Source organism: Ovis canadensis, chromosome 15 (assembly GCF_042477335.2).
Source record: "Ovis canadensis isolate MfBH-ARS-UI-01 breed Bighorn chromosome 15, ARS-UI_OviCan_v2, whole genome shotgun sequence".
In the NCBI taxonomy this organism is placed as follows: domain Eukaryota; kingdom Metazoa; phylum Chordata; class Mammalia; order Artiodactyla; family Bovidae; genus Ovis; species Ovis canadensis.
In genome coordinates this window covers 9,784,235-9,805,737 of record NC_091259.1, presented here as the reverse complement: position 1 = coordinate 9,805,737, position 21,503 = coordinate 9,784,235, and the positions used below count along the sequence as shown (strand labels likewise).

Below are 21,503 nucleotides of genomic sequence, written 5' to 3'. Positions count from 1 at the left end.
GCGTCTGCCTGCAATGCAGGAGACCAGGGTTCAATCCCTGGGTCAGGAAGATCCCCTGGAGAAGGAAATGGCAACCCACCCCAGCACTCTTGCCTGAAAAATGCCATGGACTGAGGAGCCTAGTAGGCTACAGTCCATGGGGTTGCAAACAGTTGGACACGACTGAGCGATTTCTTTCTTTTCTTTCTTTGCTCTCTGGAAGAAATGACTAACCTAGATAGCATATTAAAAAGCAGAGACTTTAGTTTGCCAGCAAAGTTCTGTCTAGTCAAAGCTATGGTTTTTACAGTCATGTATAGTTGTGAGAGTTGGACTATAAAGAAGACTGAGCACCAAAGATTTGATGCTTTTGAACTGTGGTGTTGGAGAAGATTGTTGAGTGTCCTTTGTACTGCGAGGAGATTCAACCAGTCAATCCTAAAGAAAATAAGTCCTGAATATTCATTGGAAGGACTGATGTTGAAGCTAAAACTCCAGTACTGTGGCTACCTGATTCACAGGTAGAAGGATTCCGGGAAAGATTGAAGCAGGAGGAGAAGGGGACAACAGAAAATTAGTTGGTTGGACGGCATCACAGACTCGATGGCCATGGGTTTGAGCAAGCTCAGGGAGTTGGTGATGAACAGGGAAGCCTGAAGTGCTGCACTCCGTGGTGTTGCAAAACTTCAGACATGACTGAGAGACTGAACTGAACTGAACTACTGGGTTTTGTCTGGGTTTTGCTTGTTCTACTTTTTTTTTACTTTAATGAAGTATGCAATTAGTTCATTTACTTGATTTTTTAATGTTTCCTAAGGCAGAGTTCTATCACCATAAACTTCTCACTTACAATTAATTTGTTGCAACCCATAGATTTTGGGTCATTGTGTTTTTATTTTTCTCCAGATATTTTTTTGGTTTCCTCTTTGATTTCTTCAATGGTCCATTAGTTGTTTTTAGCATGTTGTTTAACCTCCAAATATTTGTGATTTTTGCATTTTTAATACAAACTGTTAATAAAATAGTTGATTTATAGTCACATAGCAATGTGATCAGAAAAGATGCTTCCCGTGAATTCAATTTTTTTTGTGTTTATTGATCAATATTTTATGGCCTAGCACCTGATCTTTCCTAGAGAATGTTCCATGTACACTTGAAGAGAATATATATACTGCCGCTTTGGATGGAATGCTCTGTTATCATTTAAGTCCATTGGCTCTATGTGTCATTTAAGATCAGTGTTTCCTTATTGATTTGGATGATTTGGCCATTGATGTAAATGAGGGGATAAAGTCCACTATTATTATTGTGTTTGCTTTATGTATTTAGGTGTTTCTATGTAGGGACAATATATATTTACAGTGTTTTATCTTTTTCTTAGATTGATCCCTTGATCATCTTGTTACAGTCTTTGTTTTAATGTCTGTTTTGTCTTATATAAATATTGATACTCCAGCTTTCTTCACTTTCATGGAATATCTTTTCTCATCTCACATGCAGTCTGTGTGTGTTTATATCTGAAGTAAGTCTCTTGGAGGCAGCTTCTGTATGGGTCTTATTTATGTATACATTCAGTCACTCTGTGTCTTTTCTTTGGACCATTTAGTCTATTTACATTTAAGGTAATTATTAATAGTTTTGTACTCATTGCCATTTTGTTAATTGATTTTGGATTATTGTTGAGTAGTTTTTTGGTCCTTTCTTTCCTGTGATTTGATGACTATCTTTAGAGATATAGTCAAATGTCTTTCTCTATTCCATAGGTATATTTATGACGGATTTTTGGTTTGTGATTACCACTGTTGTTATTGTTCAGTCGCTAAGTCATGTCCAGCTCTTTGTAATCCAATGAACTTCAGCACATCAGGTTTCCCTGCCCTACACCATCTCCCAGAGTTTGCTCAAACTCCTATCAATTGAGCCAGCAATGCCATCTAACCATCTCATCCTCTGTCACCTGCTTCTCCTCCTGTCCTCAATCTTTTCCAGCATCAGGATCATTTCCAATGAGTCAGCTCTTCACATCAAGTGACCAAAGTATTGGAATGGTTACCATGAGGTTTATGTACACCATCCTATGTATACATTATTATTTTAAGTTGCTGTTCTAAGTTCAAATGCATTTTAACAGCCCACTCCCATTTACTGTTATGACATCGTGTTTTACACTTTCTTGCTTGTGTATATCTTAATTATGTACTATGCATATAGATGATATTCCGACTTTGATATTTTAAGCTTCCTACTAGCTGTATATGTGGTCAATTTATTAACTTAACTGTATATTTACCTTTACCAACAAATATTTCCTTCCATCCATTTGATATTTCTAGTTGTGGCTTTTTCTTTTCTACTTAGAGAAGGCCCAAGAACATTTCTTGTAAAACCCTTTGCTAGCTTGCTGAACTCCCTCAAATCAGAATGAAATCCCTGCCAGATAGCCTTCTTAAATGGAAGGCTTCTTGGTTGTACATGTTTCCTTTCTGTCATTTGTAAATATATCATGCTATTCCCTTATGGGTTCTTCTCTGGTGGCTTAAACAGTAAAGAATCTGCCCATAATGTGGGAGACCCAGGTTTAATCCCTGGGTCAGGAAGATCCCTGGAGAAGGAAATGACAATCCACTCCAGTATTCTTGCCTGGAGAATTCCATGGACAGAGGAGCCTGGCAGGCTACAGTCCACGGGGTTGCAAAGAGTTGGACACAACTGAACAACTAACACATTCCCTTATGACCAACAGAATTCCTGCTGAAAAGTGTGCTGATAGACTTTTGGGAATTCCTTTATGCTTAACTTGTTGCTTTTCCCTTGCTGATTTTAATAATATTTCTTAATTTAATTTTTACCATTTTGAATATGATATGCCTTAGTGTGTACTTCCAGTTTGATCCTGTTTGAGACTCTCTGTGATTCCTGGACCTGGATATTTGTTTCTTTCTCAGGCTAAGGAAATCTCCAGCTATTTTGTCTTCAAATATAATTTCTGCCCCTTCTCTATCATCTCTTTCCAGGACCCCTAAAATATTAATGTTAATGTGCTTGACATTGTTCCATAGTTCTCCTAACTGTCCTCATAATTTTACTGTTTTTTTTTCTTTCTTCTTTTCAGCTTCCACTTTTCTTCCAGTTCACAAATCTGTTCCTTCATATCATCTAATCTACTGTTAATTCCTTCTAGTATATATTTTATTTCAGTTATAGTATTCTTAAGCTCTGTTTGAATCTTTTTTATATTTTCCAATTCCTTGTTTTTTTTTTGTTTTTTTTTTTTCCAATTCCTTGTTAAAGTTCTCAATGTGTTTGTCCATTCTTATCTCAAGTACTTTGAGCATCTTTATGATCATTATCTAGGACTCTTCATTGGGGAGATTGCTTATCTCCACTTAGTTCTTCTTCTAGGGATTCATTTTGTTTCTTCATTTGGAACATATCTTTGTTCTTCTCATTTTGTCCAGTTTGCTGTTTTAATTTTTGTATTTGTTATGTTAGTTAAATTTGCTGACCTTGGAGAATTGGCTTTTTCTATGGATGTCTCATGCATGGGATGAATCCACTCCTCTAGTCATCAGGGCTATATGCTCTAGGGGAGCCCCTTACATGAACTGCATGGGCCTTTCTATTGTGAAAGGCTGACTACTGTGGGTAGTCTTGTAAGTGTGGCTTTCCTATAGTTCCACTGCTTTCTAGACCCTGACTTGTGCAGCAAATGTTGGCCAGTGTGGCCAGGTCTTAATATGGCAGGCTGTGTAGCTTCAGGCTATTGCTGGCCCAGAAGTGAGAGGAGTTGAGTCCCAGAGTGACTAGTGCTGGCCAGGGGATCCCAGATTTACTGTTGGCTTGTTGATGGTGGGGTCAGTTCCTAACACAGCTGGCTACAGGTTCCAGAGTGTCCCAAAGGTAGTGCTGCCTTGCTGGTGAATGGTATCAGATCCTAAGGTGAGTGGATTAGGAGTCCAGTGAGTCTTGGACTGGGTGCAACATGCCAATGAGAAGCATTGGAGCACAATGTGGTGCTAGGGCTGGTGTCAGTACTGGTGAGTGGGACCAGGGCCCAGGGTATCACAGGACTAGTACTGTCTCACTGATGGGTGAAGCCATTTCCTGGGGCTATTGCCAACCCACTGGTAAATTGTATTGGATTCCTGAATCTGTTGCTATAGGGAGCAAATATCTCAGAGCTGATATCAGTCCACTGGTGGGTGGGGCAGTAGCCTAGGGAGTCCAGAGACTATTTCCAGCCCACTTGGGCATGGAGCTGGGACCCGCAGTCTCTTATTGCCCTTGCAATAGGAGACTCAGGTGTCCCTGAGCTAGTGCTAGACTGCTGGTGAGAAAGGCTGGGTCCTGGCCCCTCTTATGAGCAGGGCTGGGTCTCAGAGCAGCTGGGGACTCAGGGGTGTCCTGAGGCAGCTTCCTTGGTGGCACATGGAGCTGTAGTCTCACCCAGATAGTTGCTTGGCCTGAGACATCTTGGTACTAGTTTCATGGTTGGGTTTGGGTTGGGTTTTCATGCTAATCAGCTTGAGGGAGGATTCTGAATTGGTGCTTGCTAGCACCAGTGTTCTCATGACAGAATGAGCCTCTGAAAATGGCTGCTTCCAGTGTCTGTGTTCCCAGGTTGAACTCCATTTGCCTTCTGCCTCTCTGAGTCTCAGCAAGTACATCTAACCCAGGCTCCTTTCAAACCACTCCTTATTCCCTGGGTCCTTGAGCATGTGAGATTTTGTGTGTGCCATTTAAGAGTGCAATCTATTTCCTACATGTCTGGCTCCTCTGAAAGTAAGCCTCATTTGACGTCCAAAATCAAACATCATCAATTCCTTGGTCCATGATCCTAAGTCTGGGGTGCTTGCTGTGGGGCTTGGATCCATTTCTCCTTGGGGAGAAACTTTGTCATTGTCCTGTTTGTGGGTCATTGACCCATGGGTATGGATCTTGAATATACCTTATTTATACCCTCTCTAACCATATCATTATGGTCTATTCTTTACATCTTCAGTTGTAGAAAACCTTTTCTTTCTTTCTTTTCTTTTCTTTTTTTTTTTTTTTTGGTTGGTCTTCAGATCTCTGTCATCAATGCTTGTTTTGTTCAGTTCAGTTCAATCACTCATTCATATCATATTCTTTGCAACTCCATGCACTGCAACACATCAGCCTTCCCTGTCCATCACCAACTCCCAGAGCTTACTCAAACACATGTCCATCGAGTCTGTGATGCCATCCAACCACCTTATCCTCTGTTGTCCCCTTCTCCTCCTGTCTTCAATCTTTCCTAACATCAGGGTATTTTCCAATGAGTCAGTTCTGTGCATCAGGTGGCCAAAGTGTTGGAGTTTCAGCTTCAGCATCAGTCCTTTCAATGAACATTCAGGACTGATTTACTTTAGGATGGACTGGTTTGATCTCCTTGCAGTCCAGTTGTAATTTTGTTGTGCTCATGTAATTTTGTTAAGCTCAGGGTCTCCCTACACCGTCAACTTCCTAAATTAATATTTAAAGTCTCAATCAGGGATATGGTCAAGTCTATGCCAGTTTACCAGCTGGTTGATCCATAATACACAAATAGGCTACATATTTGTCTACTCATAAATTAAATTATTGAGATTTTTAAATAATGCATTCAAAATCATGTTAGGTTTTCACAGATTCCCTTTATTCTCTTTTTTAAGGAAAAGTATGCATTACCAACAGGGAAACAATTTCTTGTGGCAGCAGTCTAAAAGCATCATAATTTCATTAAAATCACTTTGGTTCAGTTCAGGAATCATTTATAGCTAGCTACCATACACTGGACACTGTGCCAACTCCTGGAGATACAAATAAAAGTAAGACTGGGTTAGTACTCCATGGGATTTTAGGCTAGAGAAAGTAGATTTAAGTGAGGACCAGTAAGTCTCTTGAAAACATACCTGAAGCCAATGTCATTTCCTATACTTTTAAAGATGTAGACAGTAATAAGGACACTACACATATATGAGTACATAAGGATGTCCCTCTTCTACATCCTCCTCAAGAATAAATAGAGGATGAGGGATAATGCCAGTCAGGTATTAGGATCACAATATCTTGACACAATCCCTTTGGAGTTTTGGGAACCCCAAAATGCATGCATTCTTCTACCTCTCTTAAAATCGACCTTTAAATATTCTCAGTAAAGCAGGAATGAATGTTCTCAGATTTGAAGGGTTTTCTTTCCCACAGGGAGTTCAGAAGCAGTGTTTCAGTAGAGAGAGTGATGTGTCAGCTTTACTGAGGTCCCATAATTTAGAGGAAGGAAAACAAATATATGCAATAACAGGCAGATAATTTAATTCCTGTCTGTCAGCTATTCACAAATATAGACATACCCAAAGTGCTACTTGAACACCAAGGAAGGATTCCAAACCAGACTGGTGAAGCTATGTGGAGAGGAATGTAGAAAAATCTTCCCAGAGAAGTGATATCTCAGTCTTGAAAAGTTAGTAGTTACCAAAAAGAATGGGATCTCAAGGAAGGGATAATTGGATAAACAAGGATATGAAGGTGTATAAATTATGGTTCTATATCAAGAAGCCCTAAATAAGCAGACTGTTATGAACATGTATGTTTTAAACAGTAACAATTTCTTTCCACTTTAAATGATCTCTTTATTATCAGCCAATTAATTCAGAACTTCAATACCTGACTAAAACCTGCTATGGCTAATTCATGTTAAGGTTTGAGAGAAAACAAAAAAATCCTGTAAAGCAATTATCCTTCAATTAAAAACTAAATAATTTTTTAAAACTGCTATAGTAGGTGTTTCTAGACACTTATTGATCTTAGAAGAGGTTAAAGTAACAGAGAAATATTGTATTCCATGAACAATATGAGTGTCTTTGATGTGCTTCCCTCTCCCATGAGAATGAAAATTCCATGAAACATACTGCTTTTGTCTTATTATTCACAGCTCTATCTCCAACACATAAAACAGAAGTTGTTATATATGTAGTTATGTTATAGTTGTATAATTATATAGTCAAAAAGTGGGGATTCAAGGACAGGCAGGAAAGATCTAGTGCCTCTCCTTACTGACTTGACATGTTAGTAGACAGGCTTTAGCCTAGGATAGCTAGAGGGCATTGTAAACTTGTATAAAAAAAAATGGCACCTTTAGTTTTCCTTACCTATAACTGAAAATTAGCATTAAATTTAATTATTAATATAGGCCAGAAATCACAGAGGTATTAGTAGTAAATGTGACTCTGTCACCATTAAAAACCATAGATAATACCTTTCAGCATTGCAGATATCTGAAAATATCATTTTTACTCCTCATGATATTTTTAATTAATTTATTTTTTATTGAAGGATAATTGCTTTATAGAATTTTGATGTTTTCTGTTAAACCTCAACTTGAATCAGCCATAGGTATCATATATCCCCTCCCTTCTGAACCTCCCTCCCATTTCCCTCCCCACCCCACCCCTCTAGGTTGATCCAGAGCCCCTGTTTGAGTTTCCTGAGCCATACAGCAAATTCCAATTAGCTGTCTATTTTACATATGGTAATGTAAGTTTCCATGTTACTCTTTCCATACATCTCACCCTCTCCTCCCATCTCCCTATTTCCATAAGTCTATTATCTATGTCTGTTTCTCCATTGTTGCCCTGTAAATAAATTATTCAGTACCATTTTTCTAGATTCAGTATATGCATTAGTATATGGTATTTCTCTTTCTCTTTCTGACTCACTTCACTCTGTATAATAAGTTCTAGGTTCTTCCACTTCATTAGAACTGACTCAAATGTTTTCCTTTTTATGGCTGAGTAATACTCCATTGTGTAAATGTACCACATCTTTATCCATTCTTTTGTCGATGGACATCTAGTTTACTTTCATTTTCTAGCTATTATAAATAGTGTTTCAATGAACAATGGGATAAAAAGACTATCCTCAGAATGGGAGAAAATAATAGCAAATAAAACAACTGACAAAGGATTTATTTACAAAATATACAAGCAGCTCATACAACTCAATGCCAGAAAAACACTCCTCATGATTTTTAAATTGTTTGCTATTGACTTACCACTAGGTTTTATTACTTAATGCAATAATTAAAAATCAGGAATATTAGTATGTCATCAGTTTAGTTATTAATGTCTCGAATATATATTTCAATATAACAGGTTTCTCTTTGTTATTCTAAGTAACCTATCTTGTGCCTTTAAAAGCATTGTTCTGAGAAGGGAACTAATAAACCTCATCAGAATACTAAATAGGTTCATGATACCAAAATTTGTTAAGAACTCCAAGTCTAGAAATATAAAAGAATTTAACTAAAAATTAATTATTGTTCAATGATATGGCAACTGTACTGATAGGGGAAGAATAGAATGCTGTCACATATATAGGATAGATGGGTGTCTTGCAAAGATTTTCATGCCCTGCTTCGTCTGAAAAATTAGTAGGAGAGTATACATGTATAGACACTGAAGGAAGTTTATTGTGAAAGGAACCAGATGTGACTGTGTGAGTAGAGGAGGTGAGTGTTTAGAGGATAAGAAATACACTTACGCTAAGTGAGACAAGACTCAAAAAAGTTTGCACGTTATTCCAAGGATAATACAAAGCTATTCATGAGTTTTAAAAATAGAGTAAAAGATCACTCTGGAGTGAATATATATGGAGAGGGGCAAGCATTAAGCAGGGAGACCAATTAAAATAGTTGCAATAATTCAGGGTCGTTGTCTGAATGCTACATTGTCATTAGAAAAATACAGATAAAGAAAATCAACATGGTGCTAGAACATCAATGTTTATTATGTTTTCGTATTCAACTTCACTAATGCGGGACACCTGACTTCAATCACTTGTTTGGAAAGATTCCTTGGAGAAAGGAAACGCTACCCACTCCAGTATTCCAGCCTGAAGAATTCCATGGACTCTAGCCCATAGAGTCTCAAAGAGTAAGAAATGACTGAACATTCCCTTTCACTTTCACTTTCAAGATGATTTTGTTATTAGTAACATAAATTTTCAAACTACCACACAATTGTACTCATCTCACACACTAGCAAAGTAATGCTCAAAATTCTCCAGGCTACGCTTCAGCAGTATGTGAAACTAAGAACTTCCAGATGTTCAAGCTGTATTTAGAAAAGACAAAAGAACCAGAGATCAAATTGCCAACATCCACTGTATCCTAGAAAAAGCAAGAGAATTCCAGAAAAACATCTACTTCTGTTTCATTGACTATGCTAAAACCTTTGACTGTCTGGATCACAACAAACTGTGGAAAATTCTTAAAAACATTGAAGTACCAGACCACCTTACCTGCCTCCTGAGAAATATGTATGCAGGTCAAGAGTTAGAACAGGACATGGAACAAAGGACTGGTTCCAAATTGAGAAAGGAGTATGTCAAGCTTGTATATCATCACCCTGCTTATTTACCTTATACGCAGAGCACATCATGTGAAATTCTGGACTGGATGCTGGACAAGCTGAAATGAAGATTGCAGAAGAAACATCAATAACCTCATATATGCAGATGATACCACCCTTATATCAGAAAGTGAAGAGGAACTAAATAGCCTCTTGATGAAATTGAAAGAGGAGAGTAAAAAAAAAAAAAAACTTGCTTAGAACTCAACATTCAAAAAATGAAGATTATTGCATCCAATCCCATCACTTCATGACAAATAGATGGAAAAACAGTGGAAACAGTGGGAGACTGCATTTTCTTGCGCTCCAAAATCACAGCAGATGGTGACTGAAGCCATGAAATTAAATGACACTTTCTCCTTTGAAGAAAAGCTATGACAAACCTAGACAGGATATTTAAAAGCAGAGACATTACTTTCCTGACAAATATCCATATAGTCAAAGCTATGGTTTTTCCAGTAGTTATATATGGATGTGAGAGTTGGACAATGTGAGCACTGAAAAACTGATGCTTTTAAATTGTGGTGTTGGAGAAGACTCTTGAGAGTCCCTTGGACTGCAAAATCAAACCAGTCATTCCTTAAGGAAATCAGTCCTGAATATACATTGGAAGGACTGATGCTGAAGCTGAAACTCCAATACTTTGGTCACCTTATTCAAAGAACTGACTCATTTGAAAAGACCCTGATTCTGGGAAAGAGTCAAGACAGGAGGAGAAGGGGATGACAGAGGATGAGATGGTTGAATGGCATCACTGACTCAATGGACAAGTTTGAGCAAGCTCTGGCAGTTGGTGATGGACAGGGAAGCCTTGTGTGCTGCAGTCCGTGAGGTTGCAAAGAGTCAGACACAACTGAGAGACTGAACTGATCTAAACTGAGCATAAGCTTTATTGCTCTTGCTTAATACAACTGTTTTCATTTCATTTGATGGTTAAAGGAAGTAATGTTCAGCAAATTACAAATGCCAATGCAGTAGTAAGTCCATGCAAGAAAGACTACCAGCCAACTGCCTTCAGGAAAGCCCATTTTAATCATCATCCTAAGCCTTCATTTGGATATAGTTATTTCTTGATGAGCTCTATCATTTTAAAGGACACATATCAGTTAGTTCAACTTTAATTCTATCTTTAGCCAAATTCTCTCTTTCCTGTGCTGCTTGTTCCCCAGGATAAAATTCAATATTTTCATTGATTCCATCCAACTAATTTATAAATCTAAAATCAAATGCCCATGTTGTTCAGCAAGATTATTCAAAATTTTGCTTTTTTTAGCATGCATTCATATATTTGGATATTTTCTGCTGATTAAATGCTAAACCTGTTGTTTTCTTTCTAAATCCATTGAAGCATGATACAACTTTTATTTTGTTTATATACAATCATTTTACATATGATTTTATATAAAATTTATATATGATTTTTTAAGTTACATATTTTGGAGACAATCAGTGAACCCTGGAAATGACAAACTTGGTTATTAAAGCATTTAGTCTCTATTCTAATTAGTCTCATGGATATCAGTGTTCATTGTAGTAAAAAATTTCAAATACTTGATAAATATTGTGTCATTACTGTATTTACTTTCAACCAACCTCCTGTGCAAGCTGATTTACATCAATGTTCTTGTTCTTCCATCATCCTGTGAGGTACAAGAGAAGGCAAATAGGTAGTTATTTAGAATGTAAACACATGGAAAAATAAGAAAGAAAATGTATCTTCTTTATAAGATAAAGAGACTCTGTAAATAAATAAAATAGAATTTATTTTCCTTTAAACATTTTTTAGATAGCTGTACCAAACTTACCACTAAGCAATAGATTAATCCATTGATAAATACTGATGATTTTTCTTATAAAGAGCTCATAGAAGATTTTCTCATTTGTCTTTCTTTTCCATTCAATGTAAACTTTAATATCCTATTTTGTTAATGAGAAGAAAGAAGCCCAAATAAATCAGAGACTATCCATAAGACACTACATTAGAAGCAATGGCACATTGTAAATACTAAAGATTTTGTGTTTAGATGACAAAAGAGACATATATAAAACTCATTGTCAAACACGGCTATCGAATAAAAGTTTAATGGGTTGTATGCACCTTTTAGAAATAATTATGGTATACATGTGCACAAAGTTGCTTCAGTCCAATTCTTTGCAACCTTATGGACTGTAGCCCTCCGGGCTCCTCTGTCCATAGCATTCTCCAGGCAAGAATACTGGAGTGGGTTGCCATGCCCTCCTCCAGGGGATCTTCCCAACCCAGGGATCATAACCATGTCTCATGTCTCCTGCATTGGCAGGTGGCTTCTTTCCCATCAGCACCATCTGTAAAGCCAATCATGGTATATACACATAACAAGGAAAATTTAAACTGTTTTGGTTCTAGAAATATGAATAATTAGGAAGCTTGATTATATAGTGAGCTCGGGGGTCTATGATTGCACTCTAACTCACAATTTAACACTGCATGCTTCTGTATTTTGCTTGGAATACCATCACCAAATTAAAATTCATCCCCTTAAATCATCCTAATTAGTCAGTTCTCCAACATCTTTCCAATCTAACTCATGGTTTATCCTTGTTTTCTAGGTAAATATTACCCATTGCTTAAATCAGCTTAATTATACCACTTTTGGAAACCATAGTGGATTCCTGTATATTGTATCCATCTCCCCTTCTTGGGATTTGTAATCAGTACCACACCACTTGCAAATAATTATAGGCCAATTTCTGCTACTTATTGTTGACTTCAACTGCTTTCCAGCAAGAATGTAAACTCTCTATCAGCATGTCTTCTAGTACACAGCAAAGAGCTAAATGTATTTGTTGAGTGGCTGACTACAATTTAAATGGGCTTCCCTGGTGGCTCAGATGGCAAAAATCTGTGTATAATGCAGGAGACCCAGTTCAATCCTTGGGTCAGGAAGTTCCCCTGGAGAAGGAAATGGAAACTCACTCCAGTATTCTTGCCTGGAGAACTCCATGGACTTAGGAGTCTGCTGGGTTACAATCCATGAAGTCGCAAAGAGTCAGACACAAGTGAATGGCTTAAGCTTTCACTCTCACAATTTAAATAATAGAAATTAAGTGAAATGTCCTATAAATATCAATTAGATCCATATAGTCCAATGTATCATTTAAAGCTTGTGCTTCCTTACTAATTTTCTGTCTGGATGATGTGTCCATTGGTGTGAGTCCGGTGTTAAATTCTCCCCTTGTGTTATTGTCAATTTCCCCTTATATAGTTTTTAACATTTGCCTTATGTATTGAGGCTTCCATGATGGCTCAGAGGGTAAAGATTCTGCCTGCAATGTAGGAAACCCAAGTTCGATCCCTGGGTCAGGAAGATCCCCTGGAGAAGAGAATGGCAATGCACTCCAGTATTCTTGTCTGGAAAATTCCATGGACAGAAGAGCTTGGCAGGCTACGGTCCATGGGGCCACAAAGAGTCAGACATGACTGAGTGACTAACACTATGTATTGAGGAGCTTCTATGTTGGGTGTATGTATATATATATATATATATATATATATATATATATATATATACATATATATATGTATGTATAAGATATATATATATATCTTCTTAGATCAATCATTTGATCATTATGTGGTGTCCTTCCTTTTCTCTTGTAATGGTCTTTACTTTAAAAACTATTTTATCTGATATGAGTATGGCTACTCATGCTTTCTTTTGATTTATATTTGCATGGAATACCTTTTTCCATCCCCTCACTTTCTGTCTATTCTGCAGACAGAATATATAGGGATCTTGTTTTTTATCCATTCAGCCAGTCTGTGTCTTTCAGCTGGAAAATTTAGCCCATTTACATTTAAGGTAATTATTGATTTGTATGATCCTTTTACCATTTACTTTATTATTTGGCTTTGTTATTGTAGATCTTTTCTGTCTCTTGTGTTTTCTGTCTAGAGAAGTTCCTTTGCATTTGTGTAAAGCTGGTTTTGTGGTGCTGAATTCTCTTAACTTCTGCTTATCTGTAAAGATTTTAATTTCTCTGTCAAATCTGAATGATATCCTTGCTGGCTAATCTTGGTTGTATGTTTTTTCATTGCATCACTTTAAGTATACCCTGCCACTCCTTTCTGGCCTGAAGAGTTTCTTTTGAAAAATCAGCCATTTGCCTTATGGGGATGCCTTATATGTTATATGTTGCGTTTCTCTTGTTGCTTCTAATATTTTCTTTGTGTTTAATCTTATTACATTGATTAATATGCTCTTGATGAAAGTGAAAGTGGAGAGTGAAAAAGTTGGCTTAAAGCTGAACATGCAGAAAATGAAGATCATGGCATCCACTCCCATCACTTCATGGGAAATAGATGGGGAAACCGTGGAAACAGTGTCAGACTTTATTTTGGGGGGCTCCAAAATCACTGCAGACAGTGACTGCAGCCATGAAATTAAAAGACGCTTACTCCTTGGAAGAACAGTTATGACCAACCTAGATGGCATATTCAAAAGCAGAGACATTACTTTGCCGACTAAGGTCCGTCTAGTCAAGGCTATGGTTTTTCCAGTGGTCATGTATGGATGCGAGAGTTGAACTGTGAAGAAGGGTGAGCACCAAAGAATTGATGCTTTTGAAGTGTCGAGTTGGAGAAGACTCTTGAGAGTCCCTTGGACTGCAAGGAGATCCAACCAATCCATTCTGAAGGAGATCAGCCCTGGGATTTCTTTGGAGGAAATGGTACTTTGGCCACATCATGCGAAGAGTTGACTCTTTGGAAAAGACTTTGACGCTGGGAGGGATTGGGGGCAGGAGGAGAAGGGGACGACCGAGGATGAGATGGCTGGATGCCAACACTGACTCAATGGACGTGAGTCTGAGTGAACTCCGGGAGTTGGTGATGGACAGGGAGGCCTGGCGTGCTGCGATTCATGGGGTCGCAAAGAGTCGAACACAACTGAGCGACTGAACTGAACTGGTGTGTTTTTCCTTGTGTTTATCCTGTATGGGACTCTCTGGGCTTCCTGTAATTGGGTGTCTATTTCCTTTCCAATGATAGGAAAGTTTTCAGCTATAGTCTCCTCAAAATTTTTTTTTCTTTTCTCTTCTTCTTCTTCTGTGATCCCTTTAATTCAAATGTTGGTGTGCTTAAAGACTCAGACGTATCTGAGGCTGTCCTCATTTTTTTATATTCCATTTTTCTCTATTTGGCTCTGCTTCAGTTATTTCCACTATTCTATCTTCCAGCTCATTTATCCATTCCTCTACCTCAGTTATTCTGCTATGGGTTCTCCCTAACATGTTTTTTCTTAGTTATTGTGTGGTTCACTCCTGATTGTCTATTCTTTTTTTCTTCTAGATCCTTGTTAAACATTCTTTGTATCTTTTCAATATGTTCCTTTATTCTGTTTATTGGTGCCTCCATTTTATTTCCAGAATTTTGCATCATGTTTACTATCATTCCTCTGAATTCTTTGGTAGATTCAGATTTCCTATTTCCTCTTAGTTTGTTGGTGGGTTTTTTTTGTTTTGTTTTGTTTTTGTTTGTTTTTGGTTTTTACCATGTTTCTTCATCTACTGCACGTTTTTCTGTCCTTTTGTTTCGTATGATTTACTGCGTTTGTGGCCTCTTTTCTGCAGGTTGCAAGGTTGTAGTTCCTCTTGTTTGTGGAGTCTGCCCTCAAAAGTCGGGATGGACTAGAGCCTTTTGAGGGTTTCCTGGTTGAGGGGACTGGTGCCTGTGTTCTGATGGGTAGAACTGGAACATGTCTCTCTGAAGGATAGTGACATATTCAGTGATGTGTTGGGGTTGTCTTGGAGCAGGGAATGGTTTGGGTAGCCTATCTGCTAATGGGTATGGTTGTGTTCTTATTTTACTGATGGTTTGGCATGAGGTGCCTGCCACTGGAGCTTGCTAGCTTTTGGGTAGAGCCTGGTCTTAGTGTTGAGATGGAGGCTTTTGGGAGAGCTCTCCCCAATTACTGTTCCATGGGTTCCAGAGTTCTTTGGCAGTCCAACATTCTAAACTTGGGGCCCCCACCTCAGAATTTTACCAGGACTCCACAAGCTATACAGCACAGAACAGAAAGAGAAAGAGATAAGGTGGTGGGGGCTGGGGGGAGAAAGTCAAGGAAGTATACAAATTAAAAAAGTAATGGACACACAAGACCCCAAGACAAATGGTTAAAGCAACAATCAATAGACAAGAACACCCAAAGAAACTCACACACTCCTGAACAGAAAGAAGAGAGATAAAGAAGAGCAAAACCAGAGATCAGAAAAGAAGAGATCAATGTAGCCAATAAACAAACCCATATATAAAAACAAATAATAAAAACTATGCTAGAAAAATACAAAATAGAAAACATGAGGGGAAATGCAACATAACTAAAGAAAAATGTAAAAATTGGAAAAAATAGAATAAAATGAATTTATTTAAAATAGAGCTTTAAAAAGGAAAAAGTTAAAAATAAAAATTAAAGGCATAATAAAGAAGTACAACAAAAGAACAATACAACAAAGAAAAAAAAACTATATATATATATATATATATACTGACTGCAGCCATGAAATTAAAAGATGCTTGTTCCTTGGAAGAAAAGCTATGACAAACCTAGACAGCATATTAAAAAGCAGAGACATTACTTTGCCAACAAAGTCCATATAGTCAAAGCTATGGTTTTTCCAGTAATCATGCATGGATGTGAGAGTTGGATCATAAAAAAGGCTAATGAGCAACTGAATGGCAACTATATACATATATATGTATCAGTTCAGTTCAGTCTCTCAGTCGTGTCCGACTCTTTGTGACCCCATGAATCGCAGCACGCCAGGCCTCCCTGTCCATCACCAATTCCCGGAGTTCACTCAGACTCACATCGATCAAATTAGTGATGCCATCCAGCATCTCATCCTCGGTCGTCCCCTTCTCCTCCTGCCCCCAATCCCTCCCAGCATCAGAGTGTTTTCCAATGAGTCAACCCTTCACATGAGGTGGACAAAGTACTGGAGTTTGAGCTTTAGCATCATTCCCTTCAAAGAAATCCCAGGGTTGATCTCCTTCAGAATGGACTGGTTGGATCTCCTTGCAGTCCAAGGGACTCTCAAGAGTCTTCTCCAACACCACAGTTCAAAAGCATCAGTTCTTCGGCGCTCAGCCTTCTTCACAGTCCAACTCTCACATCCATACATGACCACAGGAAAAACCATAGCCTTGACTAGACGGACCTTAGTTGGCAAAGTAAGGTCTCTGCTTTTGAATATGCTATCTAGGTTGGTCATAACTGTTCTTCCAAAGAGTAAGCGTCTTTTAATTTCATGGCTGCAATCACCATCTGAAGTGATTTTGGAGCCCCCCAAAATAAAGTCTGACACTGTTTCCACTGTTTCCCCATCTATTTCCCATGAAGTGATGGGAGCGGATGCCATGATCTTCGTTTTCTGAATGTTGAGCTTTAAGCCAACTTTTTCACTCTCCTCTTTCACTTTCATCAAGAGGCTTTTTAGTTCCTCTTCACTTTCTGCCATAAGGGTGATGTCATCTGCCTATCTGAGGTTATTGATATTTCTCCCAGTAATCTTGATTCCAGCTTGTGTTTCTTCCAGTCCAGCGTTTCTCATGATGTACCCTGCATAGAAGTTAAATAAGCAGGGTGACAATATACAGCCTTGATGTACTCCTTTTCCTACTTGGAACCAGTCTGTTGTTCCATGTCCAGTTCCAACTGTTTCTTCCTGATCTGCATACAGATTTCTCAGGAGGCAGGTCAGGTGGTCAGGTATTCCCATCTCTTTCAGAATTTTCCACAGTTTATTGTGATCCACACTGTCAAAGGCTTTGGCATAGTCAACAAGGCAGAAATAGATGTTTTTCTGCAACTCTCTTGCTTTTTCCATGATCCACGGATGTTGGCAATTTGATCTCTGATTCCTCTACCTTTCCTAAAACCAGCTTAAACATCAGGAAGTTCACATATTGCTGAAGCCTGGCTTAGAGAATTTTGAGCATTACTTTATTAGCACGTGAAATGAGTGCAATTGTGCAGTAGTTTGAGCACACATATATACTGAGAGAGATAGGGAGAGAGTAAGAATGTCCTCCTGAGTCCTCCGTAATCCTCATCACACAGTGAGCTAATCTTCCTACTCATGAAGTCATCCAATATCTTTAGAAAGGTCTCTGGACCTGCCGTGGGCACTGTGGGGTCAGTTCAGACTCAGATCTGTCCTTACTCTAGCTTCTACTTTCTTCCAAAGTCCATAATTTCCCCCAACGTCCACAATGTCAGGATAATTGCAGGGATTTAATCCACTGTGCCTGGCGTGCTGTGATTCATGGGGTCGCAAAGAGTCAGCCACGACTGAGAGACTGAAATAACTAACTAACTAACTTACCTGTCATTTCAGGAGCAAAGTCCCTTCTTCCTAAGGCACACAGCCCCTGGGGCTCAGCTTTGGTTTTGGCACTACTTCTGTCTGTAAGCTGCCTTCTGGTGTCTATTGCCCATTCAGACAAGAAAGGACAAAAGTAGAAGCTTATTAGGGCTCACTTGCTCAGTCAGGCTGAGGAGAGGAAGTGGTAGGGCGGCCACAGTCAGGGTTTGTGTGGAGTGCCTGCTGTGGCCGAAGCCTTTGGGAAGTTGCTACAGTCTGGGGCAGTTCATGCACTCCCCCAAGCTATTCAGGCTGGGGTTGTGGATCCCTCAGCAGAACCAACCTGCACAGGCTTTCAGGAGGTTGTGGGCAGAGACCAGCACCTGCTCACAACTTGGTGGTAGCTGCAGCTCCTGGAGTCGGGACCATGGCAGCCTCCTGTTCTATACCTCTTGAACCCACACTGCCTTGGCAGTAACCAAGTGGCTATCGTTTCCCTCTCTGGGACTGCAAACTGCAGTTGCAGGTAGCCCTACCTCTGGCATTGTCACTGGCTTTGGTGTATCTACTTCTGGGGTCACAGTCCATGGCAGTGGCTCAGCCCACCTATGACACTAATGAAGACGGGGTCCTGCAAGCACGCAGTGTTAGTTCCCAGCAGCAATGTTCTCTTGACTCTTTTGAAACCCCAGGCTTTTCCCTGGACTCCCTCAGCCATGTGCATACTAGCCTCAGCATATCTTCATGGCTGTCAACCCCAGTCTTCTCCCTGTGGGCTGAGCCTTAAGCCTGAGCCTCAGCTCCCAGCCCCCACTCACCAATGAGGGCATGCAAACAGTTTCTCAGCTGGGAAGTGTTTGTCAGCAACGATCTCTGCAGTGAATTCTCTCCATTTTTGCCTTCCAAGCACTTGTTTCTCCATTCCTCTCAGATTCTGAAGCTTTCTCCTGTCCTCGCCCATGAGGGGTTTTCCAAGTGTATGGAAACTTTTCCTCCTTCACGTCTCCCTTTCTGAGCCATTAGTTTCCATCTCAAATCCTTTGTCTCTTTATTTTCCCATATCTTTTGCCCTACCTCATTCAGTGGAGATTAGCTTGCTGTTTTGGAAGTCTGAGGTCTTCGCCAGTGTTCAGAATGTGTTCTGTAGGAGTTGTTCCACATTCAGATGTATTTTTGATGTATTTGTGAAGAGAAGGTGATCTCCCCATCTTATTCCTGCATCATACTGAAAGTTCCCCTATTAATTTTTAGAATAAGATAAGCCTAGTTTGAATTCTTCCTCCTCTATGCATTCATTTATTTAGCAAATATTTATAGAAACTACTGTGTGCCAAGAACTATCCTAGATTTAGCAATATAAGCAAGACAAAAGAAATCACAAGACACACACACACACACACACACACACACACAAAATAGAGCTATGAAGAGGAATATGAAGTGTTAGTAGGAGGGTGGATTCACCTGTCAGGTAACTTTGAGTAATATCTGAAGGAAGTGAAGGGTTAGCCTTGAGAATATCTATGGGAGAGTTTTCAGGCAAAATAAACAGTTGTGAAAACCTGAGCAAGAAAACAACTTCCTTATAGTGCTTGAGGAATAGTGATGAAGTGAAGAGGCTGGAAAAATAGGATGAGGAGGAGAATAAGGAAGTGGGCTTAGAGAGGTCATGGATGTTATATTCCATGGGACCCTGCAGGATCTAGTTTTGAATGAAAAGATAAATGACATAATATGACTTACGTTTTAGCAAGATCTCTGTGTTTACTGATTGACAATTGCAGTGGGCAGAAACATGGGGCCATTTAGGAGAGTATTACAATAATCCAAGAAATGCATGGATTCACACTAGGGTATGGTCACAAATGGTTAAATACAGGATATGTTTTGAAGGTAGAGTCAATAGGACTTGTGCTATGATGGAGTATGAGGAACATGGAAGGAATAGCAATGGCATCAAGTTTTCAGTCTCTCAGTTCAGTTCAGTCGCTCAGTCGTGTCTGACTCTTTGCAACCCCATGAATCACAGCACACCAGGCCTCCCTGTCCATCACCAACTCCCGGAGTTCACTCAGACTCACGTCCATTGAGTCCGTGATGCCATCCAGACATCTCATCCTGGGTCGTCCCCCTCTCCTCCTGCCCTCAATCCCTCCCAGCATCAGAGTCTTTTCCAATGAGTCAACTCTTCCCATGAGGTGGCCAAAGTACTGGAGCTTTAGCTTTAGCATCATTCCTTCCAAAGAATCCCAGGGTTGATCTCCTTCAGAATGGACTGGTTGGATCTCCTTGCAGTCCAAGGGACTCTCAAGAGTCTTCTCCAACACCACAGTTCAAAAGCATCAATTCTTTGGTGCTCAGCCTTCTTCACAGTCCAACTCTCACATCCACACATGACCACTGGAAAAAACATAGCCTTGACTAGACGGACCTTAGTCGGCAAAGTAATGTCTCTGCTTTTCAATATACTATTTAGGTTGGTCATAACTGTTCTTCCAAGGAGTAAGCGTCTTTTAATTTCATGGCTGCAGTCACCATCTGCAGCGATTCTGGAGCCCCAAAAAATAAAGTCTGACACTGTTTCTACTGTTTCCCCCATCTATTTCCCATGAATTTAACTCAGATGACCATTACATCTACTACTGCGAGCAGGAATCCCTCAGAAGAAATGGAGTAGCCATCATGGTCAACAAAAGAGTCTGAACTGCAGTACTTGGATGCAATCTCAAAAATGACAGAATGATCTCTGTTCGTCTCCAAGGCAAACCATTCAATATCACAGTTATCCAAGTCTATGCCCCAACCAGTAGCGCTGAAGAAACTGAAATTGAACGGTTTTATGAAGACCTACAAGATCTTTTAGAACTAACACCCAAAAAAGATGTCCTTTTCATTATAGGGGACTGGAATGCATCTTTCAGTCTCTAGCAGCCAGAAAATGGGATTGTCATTACTGAGATAAGGACAGGCAGGAAAACACTGGGGGGAGTGAAGGAGAATTCAGTTTTTAATATGTTAATTATGAAGTGTTTATTGTTAAATCTCGAAACGGAAGTGCTAAGTAAATATGTTGGTCTAGAATTAAGAGAGGATCAATATTAAGATATAGATTTTGGAGTTATCAGTATTAAGATGATATTGAAAGGCATCACCATCACTAGAGGATATTAACACCTAGACAGTAAGGATAGAAAAATAAAAGAAGTCCAAGTAGTGAACTATGCCCTAGGTGTACTGTGATTTGTTGAGATGGATGAGATAAAACCAATAAAATATTGTAAAGTAATTAGCCTCCAATTAAAATGAATAAATTTATATTTAAAAATTAATTAATTAATTTTAAAAAAGAATTAATAGAGTCTGAGTAATGAATGGCTAGAAAGAAGGAAGGGCCTTCTCCAGTGGCTCAGATAGTGAAGAGTCTGCCTGCAATTCAGGAGACCCAGGTTTAATCCCTGAGTCAGGAAGACCCTCTGGAGAAGGAAATGGAACCCACTTCAGTATTCTTGCCTGGAAAAATCCCAGAAAGAAGGAAAATGAGGTAAGTTTGGTAGTTCTAGATGCCAAGTATCAAATGGTTTCAAGGAAGAGTGGTCATTTGAGTAAAATGCTTTTTATTAATATAAATTGAGTATGATTAGGCCTGAAAAATTCCCATCGGATTCAACAACTGCTCTTCGCAAGAAAAGTCTCACCAAAAGAAGTTAAAACTTAATTTGTGCTCAAGAAAGAATAGAAAAGAAATTGAAGACAACAAGAATAAACAATAGTTTC

At 39.1% G+C, this 21,503-nt stretch overlaps 1 protein-coding gene across 4 annotated transcripts in view; it reads left to right on the top strand.

Annotated features, from left to right (window-relative positions):
- The window catches only part of GRIA4 (glutamate ionotropic receptor AMPA type subunit 4), a 666,530-nt gene that overhangs the window by 321,709 nt on the left and 323,318 nt on the right, over positions 1 to 21,503 (top strand). The gene's annotated exons all lie outside the window — the stretch shown is intronic.